General features: G+C 37.1%; 1 long non-coding RNA gene across 1 annotated transcript in view; it reads left to right on the forward strand.

Moving 5' to 3' along the window:
- LOC144381283 (uncharacterized) overlaps positions 1-15,702 on the forward strand; it is a 274,594-nt gene extending 258,892 nt beyond the window's left edge. Inside the window, exon 3 of the long non-coding RNA XR_013446189.1 lies at positions 15,553-15,702. This is a non-coding gene — a long non-coding RNA (uncharacterized LOC144381283). The remainder of the gene's footprint in view (positions 1-15,552) is intronic.
- The last annotated feature ends 1,587 nt before the right edge of the window (positions 15,703-17,289 follow it).

A 17,289-nucleotide genomic window follows, 5' to 3' on the forward strand; every position in this document is an offset into this window, starting at 1 on the left:
GAAAGAATGGAAAATTAAATTTTTTAAAACAATTATGTGTAAAAAACTATAGTAATACACAAATTTTCTTTTCTAAAAGGGTATGTTTAAAGAATTTTGGATAAGAAAAAATGGGAGGATGTTGAAGAATATTAAACTTGAAAGAAAACTTGAAAGAAAAAGTATATAGGGATATTTGGTAGAGATTTTTAACTTTTTGCTACCTTACTTTTACAGCAATATTGATCTAAATGCAATGAAAACCTCTACTTTCCTCTCTACCACGTACCTTTTAATTAGATAAATCCCAATTATAGCTATTATGTTTTCTCAATGTTTAAAATGGACAACTTTGAGACACATTTTTGAGGTAGCAATATCCAGGACTTCGTGATGGACTGGATGTGGGGAAAGAACAAAAGAGAAAAGTTCAAGATTATACTAATGTTTTTTTGATTTGGCCAACTAGGTAAATGGTGCTATTACTAAGCTGAAAAAAACTGGATAAGAAAACACATGGGAGATAGATAGTAAGGTGGAAAATAGTGAATACATTTTGGATATGCTACTTTTCTGTGTGTGGTATAAAAATATCATTTTGAATATGCATCTATAATTCAAATGGATGTCCTTTCCTTGAGAAATAGAGTCATATGCATAGGATTAGTACTTGGTTGAGTACATCCAGGACAGGTTATATAGAAAGAAGTGAGGAGCCTCTAGACTAAGCAGTCCAGAATTCAGAGATCAGGAATAGGAAAATAATTCCAACTCCAACTAGTAGCAAAGTAAGAAGTCACAAGGACTAAGAGTACAAAGTATTTCAAGAACAAGGGAATATATACCTTTGAAGAACAAAGAAGTGTGTAAAATCAAGTTGCTTTTGTGCCTGTTAAGAATTGGAGTTTGGTCATGATATATTCAAAGTTCTGAATGGGAAAAACCTGTAACCAAAAATACCCTATCCAACAAGGCTTTCATTCAGAATAGAAAAAGAGAGTTTTTTTTTCAAACAAAAACTAAAGGAGTTCATGATCACTTAATCAGCCCTGCAAGAAATACTGAAGGGGACTCTAAGTGGAAAGCAATGACCAAAACTGACAGTATGAAGGTAGGAAACATAAAAGCAGTAAAAATGAGTATTCCTGTAAAAAATCTGTCAAAGAACTCACAAAATAAAAGGATGTAAAATAAGACACAATATACCTAAAACATGGGAGGAAAGGAGGAAAGAATAGGTTCAAATTTAAACAACCATCAACTTAATCTAGACTAATACATACAGGAGATGTTATATGCAAACCAAATGGTAGCCACAAATTTAAAACCATTAATCAATATGTCAAGAATAAAGAGAAAGACATCCAAATATATCACTAAAGAAAACCATGAAGGAGAGAAAGGCAAGAAATAATCAGAGAAAATCTTCAGGAACAACCACAAAACAAATAATAAAGTGGCAATAAATGTATATCAATAATTACTTTGGAGCATTTAGTCCATTTACATTCAATCAAAAGCCATAGGGTGACAGAATAGATTAAAAACAAACAAACACAAAACACCAAGACCCATCATATGTTATCTACAAGAAACTCATTTTAGATCTAAAGAAACCTGCATATTCAAAGTGAGGGGATGGAGAAACTGTTATCATGCAAATGAATGTCAAAAGAAAGCCAGAGTAGTAATACTTACATTGGACAAAATAGACTTTAAAACATAAATATGCCCCCAACACAGGACCACTCAAATATATAAAAGAGTTAATAACAAACATAAAGGAACTAAACAAATAATAATACAATAATAGTAGGGGACTTTAACATCCCACTGACATCAATGGACATGTTATCTAAACAGAAAATAAACAAGGAAATAATGGCTTTTGAATGACACACTGGACCAGATGGATTTAAAAACTATATTCAGAACATTCCATGCTAAATACCAGAATACACATTCTTTTCAAGTGCATATGGAACATTCTCCAGAATAGATCACATATTAGGTCACAAAACAAGCCTCAAGAAATTCAGAAAGATCAAAGTTATACCCCACTTCTTTTCTGACAACACCACCATGAAACTGGAAATCAACCACAAGAAAAGATCTGGAAAGACCACAAATATATGGAGGTTAAATAATATGCTACTAAACAATGAATGGGTCAACCAAAAAATAAAAGAAGAAATAAAAACATGGAAACATATGAAAATGAAAATGCAACAGTCCAGAACCTTTGAGACATAGCAAAAGTGGTCCTAATAGGGAAGTTTATAGCAATATAGGCCTAACTCAAGAAGCAGGAAAAATCTCAAACAACCCAAAATTATACCTAAAGGATCTAGAAAAAGCAAAACAAATGAAGCCTAAAATGAGCAGAAGGAAGGAAATAATGATTAGAGCAGAAATAAATGATATAGAAACTAAAAAAAAATAATAGAACAGATCAATAAAACCAGGAGCTTGTTTTGGAAAAATTAAGAAAATTGATAAACCTCTAGCCAGACTTATCAAGAAAAGAAAGAGAAAGGGCCCAAATTGATAAAATCACAAATGAAAGAGGAGAAATAATAACCAACACCACAGAAATACAATTGTACAGAAATTTTTGAAAAAACTATATGCCAACAAATTGGACAACCTATAAGAAAAATTCCGAGGGGTGCCTGGGTGGCTCAGTCATTAAGGGTCTGCCTTTGGCTCAGGTCATGATCCCAGGGTCCTGGGATCGAGCCCCATATCGGGCTCCCTGCTTGGAGGGAGGCCTGCTTCTCCCTCTCCCACTCCCCCTGCTTGTGTTCCCTCTCTCGCTGTGTCTCTCTCTGTCAAATAAATCTTAAAAAAAAAAAAAAATTCCGAGAAACCTATAACCTACTGGCACTAAAACTGAAAGAAATAGGAAATTTGAACAGATCAATTATTAGCAAAAAAACTGAATCAGTAGGGGCATCTGGGTGTCTCAATCAGTTAAGCATCCAACTCTTGGTTTTAGCTCAGGTCATGATCTCAAGGTTGTAAGATAGAGCCCCTTACTGGGCTCTGCTGCTCAGCGTGGAATCTGCTTGTCCCTTTCCCACCCCTTTGCCCTTCCCCTTGTTCATGCACACATGCACACATTCTCTTTAAAAAAAATAAAAAAATAAAAACTTTTTACTCCCAACAACCAAAAGTCCAAGACCAGATGGATTCACAGGCAAATTTTACCAAATATTTAAAGAGTTAATACTAATTCTTCTTAGAAAAGGAAGAAAAACTTCCAAATTCATTCTATGAAAGCCTGTATTACCTTATACCAAAACCACGATAAAGATACCACAAAACAAAAAAACACTACAGTCCAATATCTCTGATGAACACAGATGCAAAAATGGTCTACAAAGTACTTCATTGACCATGATCAAATGGAATTTATTCCTGAGTTGCAAGGGTGGTGCAATATTCCCAAACCAATCAACCTGATATATTACATCAATAAGAGAAAGGATAAGACACATATGATCATTTCAATAGATGCAGACAAAGCATTTGGCAAAATACAACATCCATTCATGATAAAAAACCCTCAACAAAATAGGTTTAGAGGAAACATACCTCAACATAATAAAGGCCATCTATGAAAAACCCACAGCTAACATCATCCTAAATGGGGAAGAACTGAGAGCTTTTCCATTATGGTTAGGAATAAGACCAAGATGTTCACTCTCACCACTTTTATTCAACATAGTGCTGGAAGTCCCAGCCACAGCAATCAGACAATGAAAAGAAATAAAAGGCATCCAATTCAGTAAAGAAGTAAAACCAGCAACATTTTGCACAGAGCTAGAACAAACAATCCTAGAATTTGTATGGAACCACAAAAGACTGAAAATAGCAAAAGCAATCTTGAAAAAGAAAAGCAAAGCTGGGGCGGAGCAAGATGGCAGAGGAGTAGGAGACCTGGATTTCATCTGGTCTCAGGAATTCAGCTGGATAGGGATCAAACCATTCTGAACACCTACAAACTCAACAGGAGATCGAAGAAAAGAATAGCAACAACTCTCTGAACAGAATAGCGACCACTTTCTGGAAGGTAGGACGTGCAGAGAAGTGAATCCAGGCGATATTCAGGAGGATAGACGGCAGGGGAGGAGGCCTCCATCGGCCACTTCTGGCAAGTGATAGAGCCTGGAGCACAAAATCGGAACTTTTAGAAGCCTGCTCTGCTGATGGACCTCACTCCAGTGGCTAAGCGGAGGGTGGAACCCTCGTGGGACAGTGTGGTCTCAGGACCCTCGGGGTCACAGGAAGACCGGGGGTGCCTGAGGGCGGCAGAGCTCCCAGGTATTGGAGCGGGGAAGCCGGCTGCAGAGACAGAGCTGAGGAGTGGGCTCTCAGCTCAGGGTTGCCATAAACCGTGATCTGTGGCACAGTCGGGCCACTGCTCCTCCAGCAGGGACCCAACAAGCAGCAGATCCAGGGAGACTCCCCTTCCTCCCCTGGGAGGAGCGGCGCGGGAGCGCACTGCAGGGATCTGCTGGGTTTGGAGACTCCACACCGAGTGGGGTGCCAGAGATAGAAACACTCGGTCACAGGCCGGGTGAGCATGGAGTGCGGTCGGAGACCAGGGAGACGGGAGTGACTGCTTTTCTCTGGGGGCGCACTGAGGAGCAGGGCCCTGAGTTCTCGGCTCCTCCGGGGTGGAGATTGGGAGGCCACCATTTAACTCTCGTCCTCCAAAGCTGTACGGAAAGCTTGCAGGGAACAAAAGCTCCCGAGAGCAAACCCAAGCAGATTACTTAGCCCGGACCGGGCAAGGGCGGGCCAATTCTGCCTCTGGCAAAGACATTTGAGAACCACAGCGACAGGCCCCTCCCCCAGAAGATCAGCGAGAACAGCCAGCCAAGACCAAGTTTACCCATCAATGAGAACAGCAGAACTCCAGCGCTAGGAAAATAATGCACATAGAATCCATGGCTTTTTTACCATGATTCTTTAGTCTTTCAAAGTTAATTTTTTTTTAACTGTCTTTTTTTCTTTTTTTGAATTTTTCTTTTTCCCTTTTTCAGCAAACATCTTATCGATCCCTTTTTTAAAAAACATTTTTATTTTTCATTTTTAGAGTCATATTCTATCCCGTCATAGTAGTTATCCTTATTTTTGGCATATATATATAAGTTGTTCTTTCTTTAAAATTTTGAGATAGTTTCTTCTAACAGGTCAAAATATACCCTAAATCTCTAATGTATGGCTTTGTTCTACTCCCCTGCCTGATCACATTCTCTCCTTTTTTTTTTTTTAAATCCTCTTCTTTCTTTTTTCAAACAACTTATCAATTCCTTTTATAAAATTTTTTTAATATTTTCATCTTTACAGTCATATTCCATCCCTTCAACATATCAACCCTTATTTTTGTACATATATAAGTTTTTCTTTCTTTAAAAATTTTGGGAGGCACCTTCCTCTAACAGACCAAAATACACCCAAAATCTAGTGTGTGGCACGGATCTATGCACCAGCCCAATCCTATTTGATCATATTCTGTTTTTTTTTGTTTTGTTTTGTTCTGTTTTTGTTTGTTTTTATCTTTTTCATTTTTTTTTCTTTTTTCTTTTTTCTTTCTTTCCCTTTATTTTCCCCCGGCTTCAGGTCTTTTCTGATTTGTTTAGAGTATATTTTCTGGGGACATTGTTACCCTGTTAGCATTTTGTTCTCTCATTAATCTATTCTCCTCTGGACAAAATGACAAGACGGAAAAAATCACCTCAACAAAAAGAACAAGAGGTAGTACCGACTGCCGGGGACCTACTCAATATGGACATTAGTACGATGTGGGATCTAGAGTTCAGAATCATCATTTTAAAGATACTAGCTGGGCTTGAAAAAAGCATGGAACTTATTAGAGAAACCCCTTCTGGAGAAATAAAAGAACTAAAATCTAACCAAGTCAAAATAAAAAAAGGCTATTAATGAGGTGCAGTCAAAAATGGGGGCGCTAACTGCTAGGATAAATGAATCAGTAGAGAGAATCAGTGATATAGAAGACCAAATGATGGAAAATAAAGAAGCTGAGAAAAAGAGAGATAAACAACTACTGGATCACGAGGGCAGATTCAAGAGATAAATGATACCATAAGATGAAACAACATTAGAATAATTGGGATCCCAGAAGAAGAAAAAGAGAGAGAGAGGGGCAGAAGGTATACTGGAGCAAATTATAGGAGAGAAATTCCCTAATTTGGGGAAGGAAACAGGTATCAAAATTCGGGAAGGAAACAGGCATCAAATTCCAGGAAGCACAAAGAACCCCTCTCAAAATCAATAAAAATAGGTCAACACCCCAACATCTAATAGTAAAACTTACGAGTCTCAGAGACAGAAAATCCTGAATGCAGCTCGGGACAAGAGATCTGTAACCTACAAAGGTAGAAACATTAGATTGGCAACAGACCTATCCACAGAGACCTGGCAGGCCAGAAAGGACTGGCATGATATATTCAGAGCACTAAATGAGAAAAATATGCAGCCAAGAATACTATATCCAGCTAGGCTGTCATTGAAAATAGAAGGAGAGATAAAAAGCTTTCAGGACAAACAAAAACTAAAGGAATTTGCAAACACGAAACCAGCCCTACAAGAAATCTTGAAAGGGGTCCTCTAAGCAAAGAGAGAGCCTAAAAGCAACATAGACCAGAAAGGAACACAGACAATATACAGTAACAGTCACCTTACAAGCAATACAATGGCACTAAATTCCTATCTTTCAATAGTTACCCTGAATGTAAATGGGCTAAATGCCCCAATCAAAAGACACAGGCTATCAGATTGGATTAAAAAACAAGACCCATCGATATGCTGTCTGCAAGAGACTCATTTTAGACCCAAAGACACCCCCAGATTGAAAGTGAGGGGGTGGAAAACCATTTACCATGCTCACCAACAACAAGACAGAAGAAAATTAAGGAGTCGATCCCATTTACAATTGCACCCAAAACCGTAAGATACCTAGGAATAAATCTAACCAAAGAGGCAAAGAATCTGTACTCAGAAAACTATAAAATACTCATGAAAGAAATTGAGGAAGACACAAAGAAATGGAAAAACATTCCATGCTCATGGATTGGAAGAACAAATATTGTGAAGATGTCAATGCTGCCTAGAGCAATCTATACATTCAATGCAATCCCCATCAAAATACCATCCACTTTTTTCAAAGAAATGGAACAAATAATGCTAAAATTTGTATGGAACCAGAAAAGATCCCAAATAGCCAGAGGAAGGTTGAAAAAGAAAAGCAAAGCTGGCATGATCACAATTCCAGACTTCTAGCTCTACTACAAAGCTGTTATCATCAAGACAGTATGGTACTGGCACAAAAACAGACACATGGATCAATGGAACAGAATAGAGAGCCCAGAAATGGACCCTCAACTCTATGGTCAACTAATATTTGACAAAGCAGGAAAGAATGTCCAATGGAAAAAAGACAGTCTCTTCAACAAATGGTGTTGGGAAAATTGGACAGCCACATGCAGAAGAATGAAACTGGACCATTTCCTTACACCACACACAAAAATAGACTCAAAATGGTTGAAAGACCTCAATGTGAGACAGGAGTCCATCAAAATCCTAAAGGAGAACACAGGCAGCAACCTCCTTGACCTCAGCCGCAGCAACTTCTTCCTAGAAACATCGCCAAAGGCAACGGAAGCAAGGGCAAAAATGAACTTATTGGGACTTCATCAAGATAAAAAGCTTTTGCACAGAAAAAGAAATGGTCAACAAAACCAAAAGACAACTGACAGAATGGGAGAAGATATTTGCAAATAACATATCAGATAAAAGGCTAGTATCCAAAATCTATAAGGAACTTATCAAACTCAACACCCAAAGAACAAAGGATCCAAACCAGAAATGGGCAGAAGACATGAACAGACATTTTTCCAAAGAAGACATCCTAATGGCCAACAGACACATGAGAAAGTGCTCAACGTTGCTCGGCATCAGGGAAATCCAAATTAAAACCTCAATGAGATACCACCTCACACCAGTCAGAATGGCTAAAACTAACAAGTCAGGAAACGACAGATGTTGGTGGGGCTGAGGAGAAAGGGGAACCCTCCTACACTGTTGGTGGGAATGCAAGCTGGTGCAGCCACTCTGGAAAACAGTATGGAGGTTCCTCAAAAAGTTGAAAATAGAGCTACCATATGATCCAGCAATTGCACTACTGGCTATTTACCCCAAAGATACAAATGTAGGGATCTGAAGGGGTACATGCACCCCGATGTTTATAGCAGCAATGTCCACAATAGCCAAACTGTGGAAAGAGCCAAGATGTCCATCGACAGATGAATGGATAAAGAAGAAGTGGTATATATATACAATGGAATATTATGCAGCCATCAAAAGGAATGAGATCTTGCCATTTGCAATGACGTGGATGGAACTGGAGGGTGTTATGCTGAGTGAAATAAGTCAATCAGAGAAAGACATGTATCATATGACCTCACTGATATGAGGAATTCTTAATCTCAGGAAACAAACTGAGGGTTGCTGGAGTGGGGGATGGGGTGGGAGGGATGGGCTGGCTGGGTGATAGACACTGGGGAGGGTATGTGCTATTTGAGCGCTGTGAATTGTGCAAGACTGTTGAATCACAGATCTGTACCTCTGAAACAATAATGCAATATATGTTAAGATAAAGAAAAGAAGAAGAAGATAGCAGGAGGGGAAGAATGAAGGGGGGGAAATCAGAGGGGGACACGAACCATGAGAGACGATGGACTCTGAGAAACAAACTGAGGGTTCTAGAGAGGAGGGGGGTTGGGGATGGGTTAGCCTGGTGATGGGTATTAAAGAGGGCATGTTCTGCATGGAGCACTGGGTGTTATGCACAAACAATCAATCATGGAACACTACATCAAAAACTAATGATGTAATGTATGGTGATTAACATAATAATAAAAAAACTTAAAAAAACAAAGCAAAGGTGGAGGCATCACAGTTCTGGACTTCAAGTTATATTACAAAGCTATAGTGGTCAAGACAGTATGGTGCTGGCACAAAAGTAGACACACAGATCAATGAAAGAGATAGAAAACCCAGAAATGAACCTACAACTATATGGCCAAATAATCTTCGACAAAGCAGGGAAGAATATGCAGTGGGAAAATAATGTATCTTCCACAAATGGTGTTGGGAAAACTGGACAGCAACATGCAAAAGAATGACACTGGACCACTTTCTTAGACCACATACAAAAATAAATTCAAAATGGATTAAAGACCTAAATATGAGACCTGAAACCATAAAAATCCTAGAAGACAACACAGGCATCAATTTCTCTGACATCAGCCATAGCACCTTTTTTTCTAGATAGGTCCCCTGAAGAAAGCGAAGCAAAAGCAAAAATAAACTATTGGAACTTTATCAAAATAAAAAGCTGCTGTACAGCAAAGGAAACAATAAATGAGACTAAAAGGCAACCAACCTACAGAATGGGAGAAGATATTTGCAAGTGACAGAAATGATAAGGGCTAGTATCCAAAATACATAAAGAACTTATACAACCCAACACCCCAAAAAACAATTCAATTAAAAATTGGCAGAAGACATGAAAAGACATTTCTCCAAAGAAGACATCCAGATGGCCAACAGACACATGAAAAGATGCTCAATGTCACTCATCATCAGGGAAATGCAAATCAAAACCACAATGAGATATCACTCACACTGTAAGAATGGCTAAAATCAACAGCAAAAAACAAAAGGTGTTGGTAAGGATTTGGAGAAAAAGGACCACTTATGCAGTATTGGTGGGAATGCAAACTGGTGCAGTCACTGTGAGAAAGAGTGTGGAGGTTCCTCAAAAAATTAAAAATAGAACTACCTTATGATCCAGCAATCACACTACTGAATATTTACCCAAAGAATACAAAAAGAGGAATTCAAAGGGATACATGCACCCGTATGTCTATAGCAGCATTATTTACAATGGCCAAATTATGTAATCAGCCCAAATGCCCAACAATTGATGAATGGATAAAGAAGAGGTGGTATATATTTGTATATACACAGTGGAATATTATTCAGCCATTAAAAAGTTTGAAATTTTGCCATTTCCAATGACATGGATAGAGCTAGAGAGTATAATGCTAATGAAATAAGTCATCAGAGACAAATACCAAATAATTTCACTCATGTGGAATTTAAGAAACAAAACAAAGGGGCAAAGAGTAAAAAAGAGAGGGAGAAAGACAAACCAAGAAGCACTCTTAAATAGAGTGAACAAACTGATGGTTACCAGAGGAAAGGTGTGGGGGCTGATGGGTAAAATAGGTGATGGAGTTAGGAATCACTTGTGATGAGTACCAGGTGATTAAAATAAAAACTCTTAAAAAATTTTAAAAATGAAGGAATTGGAGTCCTGGAGACCATCAAAACTTTCACTAGAAGAGTTCCGGAGAAATGATGGGACAGAAAAGCATGTGTTAGGTTTAAGAATGTGGTAAATTAGAAACTTTCTTTAGAAATAATTGTTTGGAAAAATACGGAAAGATGGAATATAGAACAACATTTGTGACAAGGAAAAGTATACTAACCAGCAGAAAACCTGTTTGTAAGCTGTAATTTACTCTAAAGAGTAAGAGACCGTGACAGTTTAGGAGTGACCATGTATAATTTATGATGTTGAAGTCTTTGAGTCCACAGCACAAGTGGAAAAACTTACATTTGACTAAGGGAGAGTCACATTTTAATTTGCATTATAATTCATTATAATTTATTGAAAGAAGAAGACAGGTATTGTACATTTGGTGATAGAAAATGATATAATTAGGATTTGAAGATTTCTGAATTGTTTAAGAATTCAAATACAAGTCCAGAAGCTAAAAATGATGCATGAGAAGAAGGGTGATACATGAGCATAGTGTGAGAAATAGCCATCATAGATATCACAGAGATTAAGAACAGATGTTTAAGAGAAAAATAATGAGGTTACAAGGCAGTGTTGAGTACCCATGGAAATGGGCAATCAAGATGGGTGCCTGGGTGGCTCAGTCGGTTAAGCATCTGACTGTTGATTTCAGCTCAGGTCATGATTTCAGGGTCATGAGATTGAGCCCTGCATTGGGCTCCAGTCTCAGCATGGAGTCTGCTTGAGATTCTCTCCCTCTGCTCCCCCCCTTGCTCATGTTCTAAAATGAACAAATAAAATCTTTAAAAAAGACAGAAATTGGTCATCATGAGCATAGAGTAAGATTACTCTCTCCAGTGTGTGTGTGTGTGTTTTCCTGCAAAATTTTCTACACGGGTTAGCATGGATAAATTTCATAAGTTCCTCTGGAAATGGAGAATTTCCACATGATTGTACAAGAGGGAGCTTGCAATTTGTAAATTTTTGAAAGAAATTAAGCCTCTAATGGTGTTAAATGATTAATAAAGCTAATGCTTACATAAGTAAAATATAGGTTATATTTGAAGGTTTTGGAGGCAATGCAATTTCTGCTGATAAAATCTCATGCTATAATATGGGATTAGGGTAATTGGATGGAATGGAACAAAAAGTCATAGAGATCTAGAGGTTAAGAATCTTAGAGGCAAATGGGCCAGATGGTCTAATTACACAAAGTCACCAAGAACAGAAGGGTTAGTCATAGAGCCAGGTGCTAAATCTTTCTAATATAATACTGGAAGAGAGTAGGTAGTTTGTGGAAGACCCCCCCCCCAAAAAAAATGAAGTGAGCATGGAAAAACAATGTCATAAACTTAACTGAATGATGAAAAGATTTTATAAGTAGAAGGAGATAAGTGGTTTGGAGACAGCATTGGATTGTGAGAAAATAACCCCACCTTATGATTCTGATGTGTATGGCTGAGGCGAAACAAACAGGTTCTATTTAAGAAAAGATTACTCTCTTTTCAATTAAGGGAGTGCAAATGTTCTGGAAGAGGATGAAGATACAGTAGAATGATGTGGTCAAAAGCAAATTCCCTGGGTCATAGTGGTATGATTTGGGAAAGAGAAGGAGAATGGTGGGAATGAAATGATAAGAGATATTTAGAATGAGATATAGAAAATAATGTATAACATCTAAGAAACCTAGACTCCTGGTGGAATTGTGAAAAACAAGTAAGCATTATTAATATTTACTAATGCAGTGAATATGGTAAATTTGGTGGGCAATTATCAAGATACAGTGAAAAAACAGGGTAGTCGTTGCTCTGACATTCTAGTGGGGAGTGACAAAATATAAATAATTTTATAGACTATGAGATAATAGTGCTTTGAACACAAATACAGCAAGATGAGGGATATGGAGTGGTGAGGAAGTGGTATTTTACATTTAGTATTTAGGGAGAACTCTTCAGTGATATTTGAACAGAGTACAGTGGTGTCAGATCTGTCATAGGAGATAAAGTGGAAAGTAGTTAGGAGCCAGAATGTGGAGGATTTAGGAGCTTCTGTAAAGTCTCTGATTTTTACTTTGAGTGAGTAGAAAACCACTGCAGTATTTTAAGCTAAAGGGAGATTTAATCAGAAAGGAATTTTAGAAGTGGTATTCTAGGTGCTTCATTGAGAATTAACTATATATGGATAAGAGCAGAATCAGGAAGATCAATTTAAAGATTATTGGATTAATTCATATACAAGTTGAGGATGGCTTAAAATAGTGAGAAAAGATTGGTTTCTTGATGTTGATTCTATCTTCAAAATACATCATTTGGTGCTGTATTGCAAGACAGGCAGAAGAGAAAAAAATAATCGAGGCAATCACTAAGTGTATGTGAGTATGTTTTTCCTGTTAAACAGATAAAATGGAATCATTCTATATTGAGAGGAAAGACAAAGAACAAGCGTGTGGGTTGGGAATAGGAGTTTGGTTTTAGATATCCTAGTGGAACTGTCCAGTAGGCTAAGTAGGTAAGTATATACTTGAGATACTATTTGAAAGTAAATAGCATGTAGTGGTATTTATATCCAAGAGACTGGTAGAGATCATGTGGAGAGTTTATATAGTTAAAAAGAAGGATTTAGAGAATAAAGTCTGGGAGACTTTACATTTTAGAAATTAGGAAATGAGGAGGAACCAGCAAAGTGGTTGACAAGGACTAGCTTAAGGTGAAAGAGGAGAACTAAGTGGTGAAAAAAGATGTTAGTTCTTCCTTCTCCTTTCTTTTATCATACCTTCCATTAATTTCATTTTCTTTATTTTTACCTCATTTATTCTTTAAATAGCACTATAAGGAGTTACTGAGATTCTAGTAATCACTGTCTCATTTAATATGGCTTCTTCTTAAAATCTCTCTTTAAACATTTCTCTGGTATGTGTTAATAAAGATTAAAAAAACCCATAGCCCTTTGCAATTATTTATCCAGATCTTGGCATGGCTTTTAAGTTATTTTAGTTGTGATAGATGTGATTAATTTTGCATGTGGCAGAAACTTGGAATTGGAAAACAATCCTTAGAAGGATAAGTTTAAGATGGTACTATTGCATCCTTTTGAAAATGATTGAAAGGGATAATAGTTGGCATTTATGAAGGAGAATTGTTCTGAGTATTTTTAGCAGAAAGAAATAAACAATCTACCAAAAATATAAAAGAGTTGATCACATAATTTTGAATTGCTGTTAAAAATTTCCAAAACTCCATTAAGCTGGGAAACACTATTTAAAATAGTAGAGAAACCCATTCCTATAATTTTGCATTTTTATCTATGACTTTTTGTTGTTGTTGTTTTCTTGGGGGCTAATTTAGCAGAGATTGAAGCTAATTTTGGAAAAATATTCTGATTTGCTCATTATTCTTCCAAACACACAAGGGAACATCTGACAAACTTTAGTAAAATCTTGCTGAGAGTTAAATACATCCCACATATTAATGAAGCTCTGTAATGGTAATGTAACTCTGGAAATCTGGTTATTAGAAATAATAATGTCTCAGGGGAATTAAGATGCCCTTGGCTATGTTTTGAGAGTTGGAATATGTCAGGGCCATAATGTTGCCTGGCTACTGAAATGATAATATACTCATTCTAAAATACTCCTTAAAGAAATGTGAACTATATTTAAGTTTTTGTTCAAATTTTATTTGAAAAAGGAGTATCAGCATGTTCCTCTAACTACCGATTCCAATGATTTATAAACAATTTAAATTTAGACAGTTCTAATTTTTCTATTAATAAATTTAATTTTAATATTATTTATAGTTAGACATTTTCATAGATCTCTCCGTAAACTAATTATGTTATGCATGCATATATAATGAATATGTATATAATGTAAGTTTGTTGAGGTCCATATTTGCAATTCTCATGTGTGTTGCTTCCTGGATATATGTGTATGTTGTAAAGGTCTAGGTTTGTAAATAAGAACTTTTAAAGTCCCACTTTCTGTCTCACTCTTAACTTTATGAAGTGTGTAAATTGCTTGATTCTTGGAGATTACATTTTCTTATCTGTAAAGTAGGATTAAAAGTACTCTTGGTTTCTTCTCAGGTCGAGATCTCAGGGTTGTCAGAGCAGTGGCAGGTTCCATGCTCAGGCTGAGTCTGCTTGGGTTTCTCTCTGCCCTCTCCCTGCCCCTTTCTCTGTTTGTCTCTGTCTTTCTCTTTCTCTCTAAAATAAATAAATAATGCTGGAGGGTTATAATTTTAAATAAGATGGCCATCATCACTGGGAAAATGACATTGGGAAAATGACATTTGAGTAATAACTTAAAAACATGAAGAAGAAAAATGTAAGGACATTTGGAGGAATAACATTCCAGAAAAAAGAAACCTCAATGCAAAATTTTGAGATCATAGTGAAAGGCTCAAAATAATTTTTTTAATATTTTAAATGGAACAAAAAAGGTGTGGTTCATATATACAATGGAATATTACTCAGCCATCAGAAAGGATGAATATCCACCATTTGCATCAACATGGATGGAACTGGAGGGGATTATGCTAAGTGAAAGACAATTATCATATGGTTTCACTCATATGTGGAACATAAGCAATAGCACAGAGGACCATAGGGGAAGGGAGGGAGAACTGAATGGGAAGAAATCAGAGAAGGAGACAAACCATGAGAGACTCTGGACTCTGGGAAACAAACTGAGGGTTACAGAAGGGACGGGGTGGGGGACAGGTACTAAGGAGGGCACGTGTTGAGAATGAGCCCTGGGTGTTTTACACAACTAATTGTTGAACACCACATCAAAAATTAATGATGTACTATATGTTGGAGATACAGCTAAAGCAGTGTTAGGAGAGAAATAAATAGTACTGAATGCTTACATTTAAAAAGAAGGATCAAATCAGTACTCTAAGCCTCTATTTCAAGAAAGTATAGGAGGAAGAATGAATTAAACACAAAAAAAGCAAATGAAAAATAATTTAATAAAAGAAATCAATGACTTTGAAAACCAAACACAATAGGGAATAATCAATGAAAGCAAAGTCTGTTTTTTGAGATTAATAAAATGATAAATCTCCAACCAGACTTTTTTTTTTAAATGAGAAGGAAAGGGTCCAAGATGGTGACACAGGAAGACCCGGAATTCACCTCCTCCATTAACACACCAAATCTGTTTCTATTTCTAGAGCAATTCCTCCTGAAGAGGAACTGATGGCTGACTGAAAATCTTCCAGCAAGAAAAGATAGAGAAACCACATAGAGAATGGCAAAAGATCTGGAAACATGATAACAAGGGGAACCCCCACCCCCAAAGCTACTGATGCAGTGAAGAGAGATAATACTGAAGGTCTGTGAGTAGATTTATCTGTCCTTGGGCATAGAAAAAAGCTGCTGTTTAAAAGAGCAACTCAAGTACAAAGGAATGAACCCTAGAATCCTGCCAAACAGCAGCAAGGGAGCTGCTAGAATTCTGTGTCAGAGGGGCTGGTGAATGCTATGGCTTACATTCCTTCTCCATCTTGATAGTGTGGATGGGAGCAGGGTCCTGGTGTCCTAACCAGCCAACTGCTTTGTGAGTCCTAGCCCCAGCCCTTCCACCAAGGCTGCCCCCTGCACAGTGCACACGGGGACACCTCTGGTCAGTGCTCACTACAGCCCTAGCCATCATGCAAATGTGATACAGGTGCAAAGCACTCCAAAACACTCCAGGTCCTTCAGCTTCAGATGGCTTGCTAGAGCACCCTCAGCATGAATGCTCTGGTATCTCCTGGCTCACACCTGCTTTGGGCTCCAGCCACTCTACGACGGTGCCCTCTGTGTAGAGCTCCCTTGGAAACCCCTGGCTTGAACCCATAGGTGAAATTTACCAAACACATAAAGAGTTAATACCTATCCTTCTCAAACTATTCCAAAAAATAGAAGGGGAAGGAAAGCTTCCAAATACATTCTATGAGGCCAACAGTACCCTGGTAACAAAATCAGACAAAGACACTACAAAAACAAACAAAACAGTACAGGCCAATATCCCTGATGAATATAGATGCAAAAATACTCAACAAAATATTAGCAAACTGCATGCAATAAACATTAAAAGGTTCATTTACCACAATCAAGTGGAATTTGTTCTGGGGATGCAAGGATGCCTGAATATTTGCAAATCAATCAACATAACACACATTAAAAAACAAAGAGTAACAATCACATGATCACCTCAATGCAGAAAAAGTATTTGACAAAATTCAACATCCATTCAAGATATAAACTCTCTACAAAGTGGATTTAGAGGGGACATACCTCAATATAATAAAGGCCATATATGAAAACCAATAGCTAATATCACACTCAATTGTGAAAAACGATGCTTTTCCTCTAGGGTCAGGAAAAAGACAATGATGTTCACTCTCACCACTGTTATTCAAAATATGGAAGTCCTAGCCCAGCAATCAGACAATAAAGAGAAATAAAAAACATCCAGTTTGGTAAAGAAGAAGTTAATCTATCACTATTTGCAGATGAATACTATTCTACATAGAAGAACCTAAAGATGCCAAAAAACAAACAAACAAAAAACACCTAAACTATTAAAACTAATAAATGTGATTCAGTAAAGTTGTAGGATTTGCAGGATACAAAATTAATACACAGAAATCTATTGTTTCTATCAATAATGAAGTAGCAGAAAGAGAAATTAAGAAAAAAATTACATTTACAATTGCACCACCCCCCAAAAAACTCAAAACAAAAACAAAAACATAGGAATAAACTTAACCAAAGAAGTGAAAGACTTGTACTCTGAAACTATAAGATGTTGGTAAAAGAAACTGAAGACAACACAAACAAATGGAAAAATATTCCATGCTCATGGATTGGAAAAATTAATATTGTTAAAATATCCATCCTATGCAAAGCAAACTATGTATTCA

The sequence above is a fragment of the Halichoerus grypus genome, chromosome 3 (assembly GCF_964656455.1).
Source record: "Halichoerus grypus chromosome 3, mHalGry1.hap1.1, whole genome shotgun sequence".
Lineage (NCBI taxonomy): Eukaryota > Metazoa > Chordata > Mammalia > Carnivora > Phocidae > Halichoerus > Halichoerus grypus.